The sequence below is a fragment of the Oryzias latipes genome, chromosome 4, assembly GCF_053564925.1.
Source record: "Oryzias latipes strain Hd-rR chromosome 4, Olatipes_Hd-rR_3.1".
Taxonomy (NCBI): domain Eukaryota; kingdom Metazoa; phylum Chordata; class Actinopteri; order Beloniformes; family Adrianichthyidae; genus Oryzias; species Oryzias latipes.
This window is the reverse complement of record NC_136240.1, coordinates 35406396-35417468: the sequence shown is the minus strand read 5'-3', so window position 1 is coordinate 35417468 and position 11073 is coordinate 35406396.

The window sequence follows — 11073 nt, the reverse complement described above, 5'->3', positions numbered from 1 at the left end:
CAATAACTATACAGGTAAGTATTATGGACATAATTTACAGATATTAGTACTATAAGCACGATATACAGATAGGTGTACTATGAACATACTATTCAGATGGGCTATGTAAGAGTGTATGAACACTATAGGCAGAACTATGAACATAATTTACAGTATTGCAATGGACAGTAAAGTGCATAGAAAATATTACAATGTGCAGATGGATTATACAGTGTTCCAGGATGAACAGACAGTAGTGCAAGTCATAAGTTACTGTTTTGCTTGTTGTGAATAAATAAATAATTCAGAGTGTTGAAGAGGGGGTAGGAGTCTATGGTGGTGTGGGGGGTGTTTTAGGGGTGTCAGAGGGAAGAGTTCAGCAAGGAGACAGCTTTAGGGAAAAAGCTGTTCCTGAATCTTGTGGTCTTTGTCCGGAGGCTCCTGAAACGCCTCCCGGAGGGGAGGAGGTTAAACAGTCCGTGGTCAGGGTGAGAGGAGTCCTTGAGAATGCTGCGAGCTCGACGTAGACAGCGTTTCCTCTGGATGTCCTCAAGAGCAGGAAGTGGTGTCCCTGTGATGCGCTGGGCAGTTTTCACCACCCTCTGCAGTGCCTTGCGGTCAGCCACTGAGCAGTTCCCATACCAGACTGAGATGCAACTCGTTAGGATGCTCTCGATCGCACACCGGTAGAAGTTCACTAGGATGGATGAAGACAGCTGGTTCTTCTTCAGTGTCCTGAGGAAGAAAAGGCGCTGGTGAGCCTTCTTGACCAGGCTGGAGGTGTTTGTGGCCCAGGACAGTTCCTCCGAGATGGTGGTTCCCAGGAACTTGAAGCTGGAAACACGTTCAACAACCATCCCGTTAATGTGGATGGGGTCATGAGTGTTTCCTTTCTTCCTCCTGAAGTCCACAATGAGCTCCTTGGTCTTGTTGATGTTAAGGAGCAGGTTATTGTCAGCGCACCATGTGGCCAGGTGCTGTACCTATTCCCTGTAGGCAGTCTCATCGTTGTCACTGATGAGGCCAATCACCGTGGTGTCATCTGCAAACTTAATGATGAAGTTGGATCCATGCACAGGCTTGCAGTTGTGGGTGTAAAGGGAGTAGAGGAATGGGCTCAGCACACAGCCCTGTGGTACGCCAGTATTAAGTGTGATGGTGGTAGAGTGGGTATGACCTGACCGAACATGCTGAGGCCTGTGGGTCAGAAAGTCCATAATCCAGTTGCAGAGGGAGGTGTTGATGTTCAGGTCTCCAAGTTTTGTGGTCAGCTTGGAGGGAATGACGGTGTTAAATGCTGAGATGAAGTCAACAAACAACATCCTAACATATGTGTTGTTATTGTCCAGGTGTGTGAGTGCAGAGTGCAGCACTGTGCATACTGCATCCTCTGTGCTCCTATTTCTGCGGTAGGCAAATTGGTGTGGGTCCAGTGTGGGTGGGAGGCAGTCTTTGAGGTGTGCTAGGACCAGTCGCTCAAAGCACTTCATAATGATGGGTGTGAGTGCCACAGGGGGGTAGTCATTCAGGCACTTAGGGGAGGAGTGTTTCGGTACTGGCACAATGGATGTGGACTTAAAACATGTTGGCACAGTTGCCTAGGAGAGGGACAGGTTGAAAATGTCTGTGAAGACCCCTGCAAGCTGCTCTGCACATGCCCTAAGCACACGTCCAGGAATGCCATCCGGGCCAGCAGCCTTGCGTGCGTTGATCCGGCTCAGTGCATGTTTGTTTGTTTGTTTATTTATTAATACTTATTTTTTTTAATTAATAGCACATTATTACTGTTATATTACTTTTAATGCATTTATGTTTTTTATTTATATTTTTATGTAATGATATATATAATTTGTATTTAGTTATAGCATAGCAGACCAACACTGTGCTGAAAAGTTCGACATGAAACAAAAAAACAGCCTGATGAAAAAAGGTTTTGTAATTTCACTGAATCATGGTTCTAATCATTTTTTGGAAAAAAGGAATTAAAAAAAAACAACATTTTTTTGAAAGAAGAACAAAATGATACAACGCTCCTCCACCCCACCAGGGGCCCTGCCTGTGACCCCCTCCCCGGACAGCACCCCCCGCCCCAGACAAGCAGTACTTAATATTCTATTTTACGATCTTTGTTTTAATAGCTTTTATAATTGTAGTTATTGCTTTTTACTGAACTGTTTTAATGTTTTACATTCATTTGTACAAAATGGATTTTTGTTTTGTTTTATTAGTTAGTCTGAAATTTCTCCTGCTTAATGCTCCACAGCACTTTGGCGAACTGAGGTTAATACATAGTGTCGTATTAATAAAATTGAATTGAATTGAATTGACATGTCGGCAGCCACTTAATGTTACTAATAAACATATTTTACAGGTTATACCACTAGGAATATTTTGTACAATTTCAATATGTTGTTTGACATTTTTTGGAGCCAGTTTGGGACTAGAGTCGAAATCAATTCCAATGCCAGGTGGGAGCACCCGTGTAAAGCTTAAAACTTTCAGGCCGCCATGACTTTTTCAGTCGCCAACTCAACGGCCTTAACAAGTACCGGCCGAACCTTGTCCTCCAGGTTGATGTGTGCCTGAATGTTGTGTCAATGAGTTAAAGAAATTTGATCGAGGATTCACTATGTTCAAAATGTGCTTTTCCGCTGTAGAAACAACCAACGTTTCACTGAGTTAATTAAGTAATGTGCAGTATTACTTTTTAGAGTGTAAAATAGATTTTCTTGGTAGTCATTTTACAAGTTATCTCCTGTGAATGGTTTCAGGTACATCAACTCAATTTCTTCCATTTTTTACATATATTTTCTATGTAGTTTACACAGTATTTGAGTTACATCTACTCCATTTAAATTCCATTTGTGCCATTGCAATGGAATAGTAAATATTAAGTAGATATACTTAATAATCATGTCTTTTGACTGAATGGAGAGCTTTCATATTTACTCAGCTATTTTAAAGTGTAAAAAGGTTTCACGTCTTTTATTAATTAATGTGCAGTTTTAGTTTTTAGTGTGTGGGGGGGGGGGGCACCGAGAGGACATCGCCTGATTTCTCACAGTGATGTCCAAGCACCCCCCGTGTCTAAGGTGCAATTAAAACTGAGAGGGGAGGGGCCCAATTTCATGCAACAACCATGGGAGGGGGCCACTGCCAAGTAGCCCCCCCCCAGGCTGATCCCTGGGTCAGACCCCCCCAGTCTCTCCTGGGGCCCGGTCACAAGGAGATCCGATTCCCGCAGATGCCCATCCCACCCCCACCCCCGTCAAATCTAAACATTTAAAACATTAATCCCAGATATTCCTACATCTAAATAATACTGATACCTATTAAACAAAGTACATTATGGTTCACTAATTTGAATTTACTAATTAGGGCCCGAGCACGGAGTGCAAGGACCCTATTGTATCTGTAAGAGTTATTATTATTCTTTTTCTTCCGACGGAAGAGTCGCCTTTTTGAGGCCTTTAACATACCCCAAAACTCACCAAATTTGGCACACACATCAGGAGTCGCGAAAAATTTCGTATTTTACAGGAGATTGGCATGGGCGCACAAAAACGGCTCGACAGCGCCACCTACAGTGACATTTGTCCCGAGCCCCCGCATATGCTTTGACATACAAGCTTGATCTTTTCAGGACATGTTCATCAGATGGAAACCTACAAAAAAGTCTCTTGGTACCAAGCTGTCAGTCGCACAGGAAGTCTGCTATATTGGTGTCAATATGTCATTTTTGCTCTATTTTGGACATTTGTAGGCCTCCTTCTAGAACGAACTCCTCCTAGAGATTTATGAATAATGACTCCAAACTTTGGTTTTGTAAACTAGACCCATGTCCGATGTTAAATTGCGAAGCTTTAAAGGTATTACGGATGTTTGTGACCGTGGCGGCGCGTCGAACTTGGAGGTCATTTTGAAAACACGCCATGAAAAGAAAAATGGCCATTACTCAGCCATGCAAAATCCAATCTGATCCAAAGTTGATATGCATGATTGTAGTCTGACTCTGAACACATCAGCAGTGAAAAAATCTGGAAAAGGTGTAGCGCCACCTGCTGGCAAGAGGAAATGACATGTTTTACTTGGAGCATCACTGCTCCGAGTAGGATGAGCCGACACACCTGAAAATGACGTCCACCTGTTGAAAAGCCATTGAAGTTTACCCTGACAAAAAACCATAACTTTCAATGCGGGGGTGTGGTCGTGACAGAGCGGCAAAGTTGGGCGTCTCGCCATGCACACAAAAGTTGCTCTCACGTGCACATTCCTTGTCCAATCTCACTGAAATTCAATGGATATGATGAGGCTTCCATTCTGAACCCATGGATATGACAATTCTGGACGAGCTCCATAGCGCCACCTAGTTATTGAAAAAAACAGTTTTTGTCGCATTCTTCCCTATCTTTTCTCTGCGCTTCGTCCGACGTGCATGAAATTAAAACTGGAGATACTCAGAAAGGTCCTCTCTCATCATCTAAAATTTCATGGGTGTACATCTGACGGTGCCTTCATAAGGCCCCCCCAAACAGGAAGTGGTCAATTGCACTTACTCATAAAACAAAGCTTCACAGCAAATCAGCCGTTTGTCTCAGGAAGCTGAGATTTCAGAGTTAGATGCCTCTTACAAATCTCCAACTTTGATAGATAGCACTATAGGGTCTACGAGAAACTTCATACCGGTGTTTTTCCTATGCAATTTTGGACTGAACAAAGATTTTTAGCATAAATTCTGTTTAGGTTATCAGCACCAAAGACTACACTTTAATAGGCATTTATGTGCTACTGCTTCCTAAAAAAATTCAGAATGATTGAAGTTACAGGTGAACTTTTAGACAGCATTTCATCCAAAAAGGTCCGAAAACATCTTTTTAGGCAAAACTGCAAACACCTATTTTTTTGCATAACTTATCTTTCAAATATCAGCACAAAAAAATTAAAAACGGTAGGGATCTGTGTTTGCTGCCTTCCATATTTTTTTCAGACTTAAAAGTGTAACAGATGATTTAAAAAAAAATCCTTTTTCATCCAAAAACCTGTGTTAAATCTGTCTAGACTCCAAACAAACATTTTTTTATGGTAACTTATGTTTCAACAATCGACACCAATTTTCACAAACCTATAGCTGAAGATGTCCCATAGCTCCCTGAATATTTTCATAGATATAAAATGAACTGGTCATTCTAACATCTAGCATTCTAACATCTAACATCTTACATGTCAAAGCCTCTCTCAGCCTGGCTCTGCTGAAGGAGTCGTGTTACAACCCCGCCCCCTCCTGCTGGGACCCCTGCTTCTATGTAAATTAGCAAGCAGTGAACAGAGAGATGAGGAGTAAGAATGGCCATTACTCAGGCATGCATAATCCAAAGACAGCCAGTTAAACACTGAAAGACATATTTTTTCAGTATGTCTTTCATACATCTTTAGTATTAAAAACTCTCCCAGATGAATGTGCCTGACTCCACCTGCAGGTGGATCACAGACTTCCTGACGGACAGACAGCAGTATGTGAGGCTGGGGAAGCTCGTCTCAGATACTCGGACCACAAGCACCGGATCCCCCCAGGGCTGTGTCCTTTCACCCCTGTTACTCTCCCTGTACACAAACAGCTGCACAGCTGGTCACCTGTCTGTCAAACTCCTGAAGTTTGCTGACGACACCACACTCATCGGCCTCATCTCTGACGGAGATGAGTCGGCCTACAGGAGTGAAATAGCCAGGCTGGTGTCATAGTGCAGCGCTAACAACCTAGAGCTTAATGCTCTGAAGACAGTGGAGATGACAGTGGACTTCAGGAAGGCCCCAGCCCCCCTCCCCCCTGTCATCCTCTGTGACTCCCCGGTGACCTCTGTGGAGTCCTTCTGCTTCCTGGGAACCATCATCAGCCAGGACCTCAAGTGGGAGCAGAACATCAGCTCCATCACTAAGAAGGTCCAGCAGAGGATGTACTTCCTGAGGCAGCTGAAGAAGTTTCACCTCCCTGAAAAGATGCTGGTAGACTTCTACACTGCCATCATTGAATCCACCCTCACGTCCTCCATCACAGTCTGGTTCGCTGCGGCCACGGCCAGAGACAAGGCCAAGCTGCAACGCGTCATCCACTCAGGAGAGAAGGTGATCGGCTGCCACCTCCCGTCTCTCCAGGAGCTGCACATCTCCAGGACCTGGAGGCGGGCAGCCAGGATTGTAGCCGACCCATCTCATCCAGGACATAATCTCTTTCGGCCCCTCCCTTCTGGCAAGAGGCTCCGGTCCATCAGGACCAGGACCTCGCGCCACAAGAACAGCTTCTTCCCCACTGCAGCCAGCCTGCTGAACAGAACCCCAACTCCCCCAGGTGACCCCCCCGCCCACCAAAGGACTGTCGGTGCCACTTAATGGCCCCACCATCCCAGCCCATCTGTGCTCCCACTTTACTTCACCTTACTCTACTGTATATAGTGTGTTGTTGTTGTTAACTTAATTTTTAACTTATTCTTAATTGCACTATACACCAAGTCAAATTCCTCGTTTTGTAAAGTGCGCTCTACTGAACCTGGCAATAAAACTTTTTCTGATTTCTGATTCTGATTCTATTAATCATTGTTTTTTATTCATTCAAAATGCAATTAAATCAATATTTTATCTTTTTTCTTTTCCTTTTTCTTTTTTTTTTATCTCTTATATCCTTTTTTATAATCAATGTTTGAACTTCTTTTCCTTTCTATTGTCATGGTTTCAGTTTGTTGTCTTGTTTTTCGCTTTAGTTCTTGTTCTGTCTTGTTTGGTTCTGTTTCCTGTTTTATTTTGAAAGGTTTCCTGTCTTGTCATGTTTCTTGAGTTTTACTTCCTTTGGTCCCCATCTGCCCTAATCGTGTTCACCTGTGTCTTGTCTGCCCTGTCTGTATATAAGTCTTGTCTCTGCCTTCCTCCTGTGCTGGTCCATTAACTTCTGCTCATGTTGATCACGTCTTCTTGTCTGGCGTCCATGTCCCTTGCCATGCCACAGTAAGTTTTTGTTTTTAGTTTTGTCATCCTGCTCTGCAGCGCTTTTTGTTAGTTAAATAAACCCACTTGCCCTGAACCCGTTTGCCTCCCGTCTCTGCGCCTGGGTCCTACCTGCTCTCGAGCCTCCCCCCCACACGACATCTATACATCCAATGAAATTAAACTACAAATCAACAAACACAACTGATAACAAATGTCTCTAAAAAATGATGTGTATATTTGCAGAACCTTAAAAACACCAAACAAATAACAAATGCTTCCCAAATAAAGCACAAAAAATGGAACACAAAATGTAAAACCCAAGTTAGAAATTGCAATTTGAAAAAGATACTTTTTTCAGCAGCTTTTCAAAATCAATCACCAATTCTACTCTTCTGTGGATGAAACAAAGAACTCCAGAACAATGAAGCCATTTCTCTAAGTCTCTCTCACCTTCAGTTTTAAACAAGGTCTGTGAAAATCCACCATACATTGGTCACATGAACTCAGAGACCTGCTAAAAGTGCACAATTGTAAAAGCTCTTTTATATAGACAACTGTTTGTTTGCTTAGAGCTCTAAATATAAAAAAAAATGCTTTTCTATCACCTAGACACAGATGGAGAACCATATCAACTGGATTCATAACAGGGTGGCATGTTTAGGTTTAAACTTACATCAATAGACAACATGAAGCTGTCCATCACATTTTTGACCTAAACATGTAAACACATCCTTGGCTCTGCGGTTAGGAAATGGTATTTGGGAGTCTCTTTATACCAGGAGCCAGCCTGGCCATTGGAACATCGCCACAGTGCCCATCCAGACTGGGACAGCAACGGGGTCCACTTCAGAGCCGTGAGCTGCTGTGTTTAACTCCAGCTGTCCCAGCAAGGGAGACAACTGCAGCAACATCCACTGACCAAGCTGACAAGCCCTGGCAGAAAAGATCCCCACAAGAAAAACACTGGCTCAGGCAGGCTGGTCAAAAAAAAAAATAGTTTTGCCATTGTCTTGCAGCTCGCAGATCAAGTGGTTTAGTTTTCCAGTAATGTCAGTCAAGAATGCAAGTTCAGATTCACAATGTTCATATTCACCATATTCAACAGACATCTCCTCCAATAGCACCTTAAAAATCCTGTTCTGTTTTGCTTTGCAGCTGAGGTTGTTTACGATTTTCAGAATAAGAGTCATTATATGTCCAGAGCCAATCACTTCTGCACATAAGGCCTGCTGGTGAATGACGCAGCAGTAATGCAGACATTTTGGAAAGTCTGGGTCAGCTTTACAGTGAGTGATGAAACCTGTTTGTCTATTGATCATAGCAGGAGTCCCATCTGCAGTCACTGCTACCAGCTTTTCTAATGGTACCTTTTTCTGCACAAAAACTCCTTCACCGTGTTATACATTTCAACTCCTCTTGTAGTTGTCTGTTAGGGCAGATGTGTCAGGAGTTCTTCTCTTGTGGAAACCAAAAGCTATGCTGTACTGTTGCCGTCCACAGACTCATCAAACTGGACGTTAACCACCTGCACTTTGCAAGATCCCGGTCCAGCTAATTGGCCAAGTTATCAGACATAGCTGACACTCATCTAGACATTGTAGTGGAAATTGAATGAGTTCTATTGTTCTCATCCTTAGGGACAGTGATAGCAATTATCATCATTGCTTGAATTTTTTTCATGCTATATGCAAAAGTCTTTGTCCCTAAAGGCAACAGATTACAGCCCCCCCCCCCCCCCCCCCCCAGGCTGCTGTCGTATTAACATTAGCTTGGAGCTCCAGAATGGACAAGAAAAAACGACGAGAATGGCTCGAGCAGGGCGTTGCTCACGGGGCGGTCGCTCGTGCCAGGCGGTCGCACGTGCTCGGGCCCGCTAAATGCTACTTGTAGCTTTAATTTAATTTATTTTCCTAAAGTAAAACAGAATATTACCATAAAAACAAAAATAGAGATGTAAAAGACCTACTTCTAGTTTAAGCTAATGACAAATACACAGTAAAAACATACAATAAAAGTGAAAGTGAAAATAAAAAAACAGCCCATAAGTTAACTAAAACAAAGAGTCTGAGTCTTCTAACAACTATATAACTGATCTATAAATCTAAAAAAATGTCTTTTATATCAGTTTGCTGAATTCAGAAGTCACTGAGGGAAGGAGTGTCAAAAGGAAGCTCTGAAATGTCATCGAGGGTTAAATCGTCATCAGATGAGCTTTCTAAGACAGGATCAGGACTTTTCAATTTGGGGGTTTTCGGTGGAGGGTTTTCTTTCAAATGTTTGCTTGGTGAAACACTTTCCTTCAAAACCGGCTCTTTTACATTTGAAGCCCCCTGGTTTGGCTGTTTTTCTGTCATTTTCTGCACACGTTTTTGTGAGGACTCACGTTTTTTGGTTAGAATGTAATTGTCCTCCCTCAGTTTGCTAGTGCTGGCTCGAACAGCATTAATTTCAGTCTTTGCTGCCTCATATTCTTTTTCCACCCTCTTTTGTTCTCTGTACAGTTTCTTAAGTTCATTGTTCTTTGCCACAACTTCTTCATTCATGCTGATGTAGCTCTTTTTTTTCTCCTGAAATTTTGAGATTTTTCGCGCCGTCGTGGAAACATTTTCCTGCAATAACTGTTTTCGTCGATCAAGGTCCAAAAGCTGTTTCTCCAATAATGGTATTTGCTTGTTAAGTTCTTGCATTTCTTGGGATTTGCTGTTGAGATTGTCGGCTTCCAGTTTTAAATTCTCAACGACAATCTTCTGGTCGGCAATTCTCCTGGAGAAATCCTTGAAGACGTCTGATGGGTCAGGCATGGCTTCATGCGCACCGTCTTGGAAGACGCCTCCAAACTTAGCCGTCTCACTTTTAATCTGCTGCTTCAAGGTTCCTATGCTGTCTTTGAGACTAGCGGTAACTCTCCCCAGAGCACGCAGCTCTTCCTCTGCCTCTGTCTTCTTTTTCCCAAGTTGTTGTTGTTGTTGGAGTTTCTCTGACAGGGTCTGATTTTCAGCAGCCAGTTTGCTGTTGTTGACTTGAAGAGCTGAGATCTCAGCCTGGATGCTCTCCTGTTCTTTTTCCAACTCCCTTTGTCGCTGATGCAAAGCATAGAGTCTTGCTTTCTGACAGAACTTCAGCATTGATCTTATCGTATTGATGGAGCGTGCTCTGAAGATTGGTGATTTCACGCTCCATCTCTGAAATATTGTCTTGCGCCGACCGTTTCTGTGCAGAAACCTGACGCAGCTCATTTTCTACGCCTTGTTTTTGCTGAACAGAAACTTTCAGGTCTTGGAGCTTGCGCTTGAGAACGTCAGCTTCCTGTTCTAAATTTTCAACGGCAAACTTTTCTTCCCAAACTTTCTTCGTCAAAGTTGAGATCAGTGTGTCAGGAAGCTCCTTAGACTCACTGATCCGCTCAAATTCAGCCTTTTCTCTTTCAATCTCCTGTTTGATCAGTTCTATGCCGTCTTTGAGAGAACTGCTAACTTCCTTCAGAGCACACAGCTCAGCTTCTACCTCGCCCTTCTTTTGCAAAACCTTCTTTTTCTCCTGGATTTGCCCCGACAGGACCTCTTTTTCAAGTTCCAGTTGACCTTTGCCGTATCCAAGAGCCACGATATCAGCCTTGATGCTGTTATAAGCTTCCTCCAACTCCTTTTCTTCTGCATTCAAAGCATCCAGAGCCTTGCTTTGTGCCACAACTTCTCCTCGTATTTCGATCACCTCTTTGTGTTCCTCTTGGAGTTGTCGGATTTTCTTTTTCAGCCTGGAATTATTTTCCTCTGCTGACTTTTTCTGAGCCAACAGGCCCCTCAGTTCTCCTCTCAAACCTCCTTGGAATGTTGAAGATAGTTCCAATTCATGAAGTTGAGTCTTCCGGTATGTGGCTTCCCTTTTTAAAAGCTCGACAGCACGCTGTTCTTCTCGAACTGCCCCTAACAGAGCTTGTGGATCCGACGAGCTGACAGTTCCTTCCCAAATGAGGTTAGAATGACGCTGAAGCTCAGCCTTTTTCATTTGAATCTCTACTTTCAGTCTTTGTACGCTGTTTTTAAGACGGGAGCTTTCGTTCCTCAAACCACCCAGCTCTGCTTCTGCCTCGGCCTTCCTTTTCACAACTCTTTCTAAAGC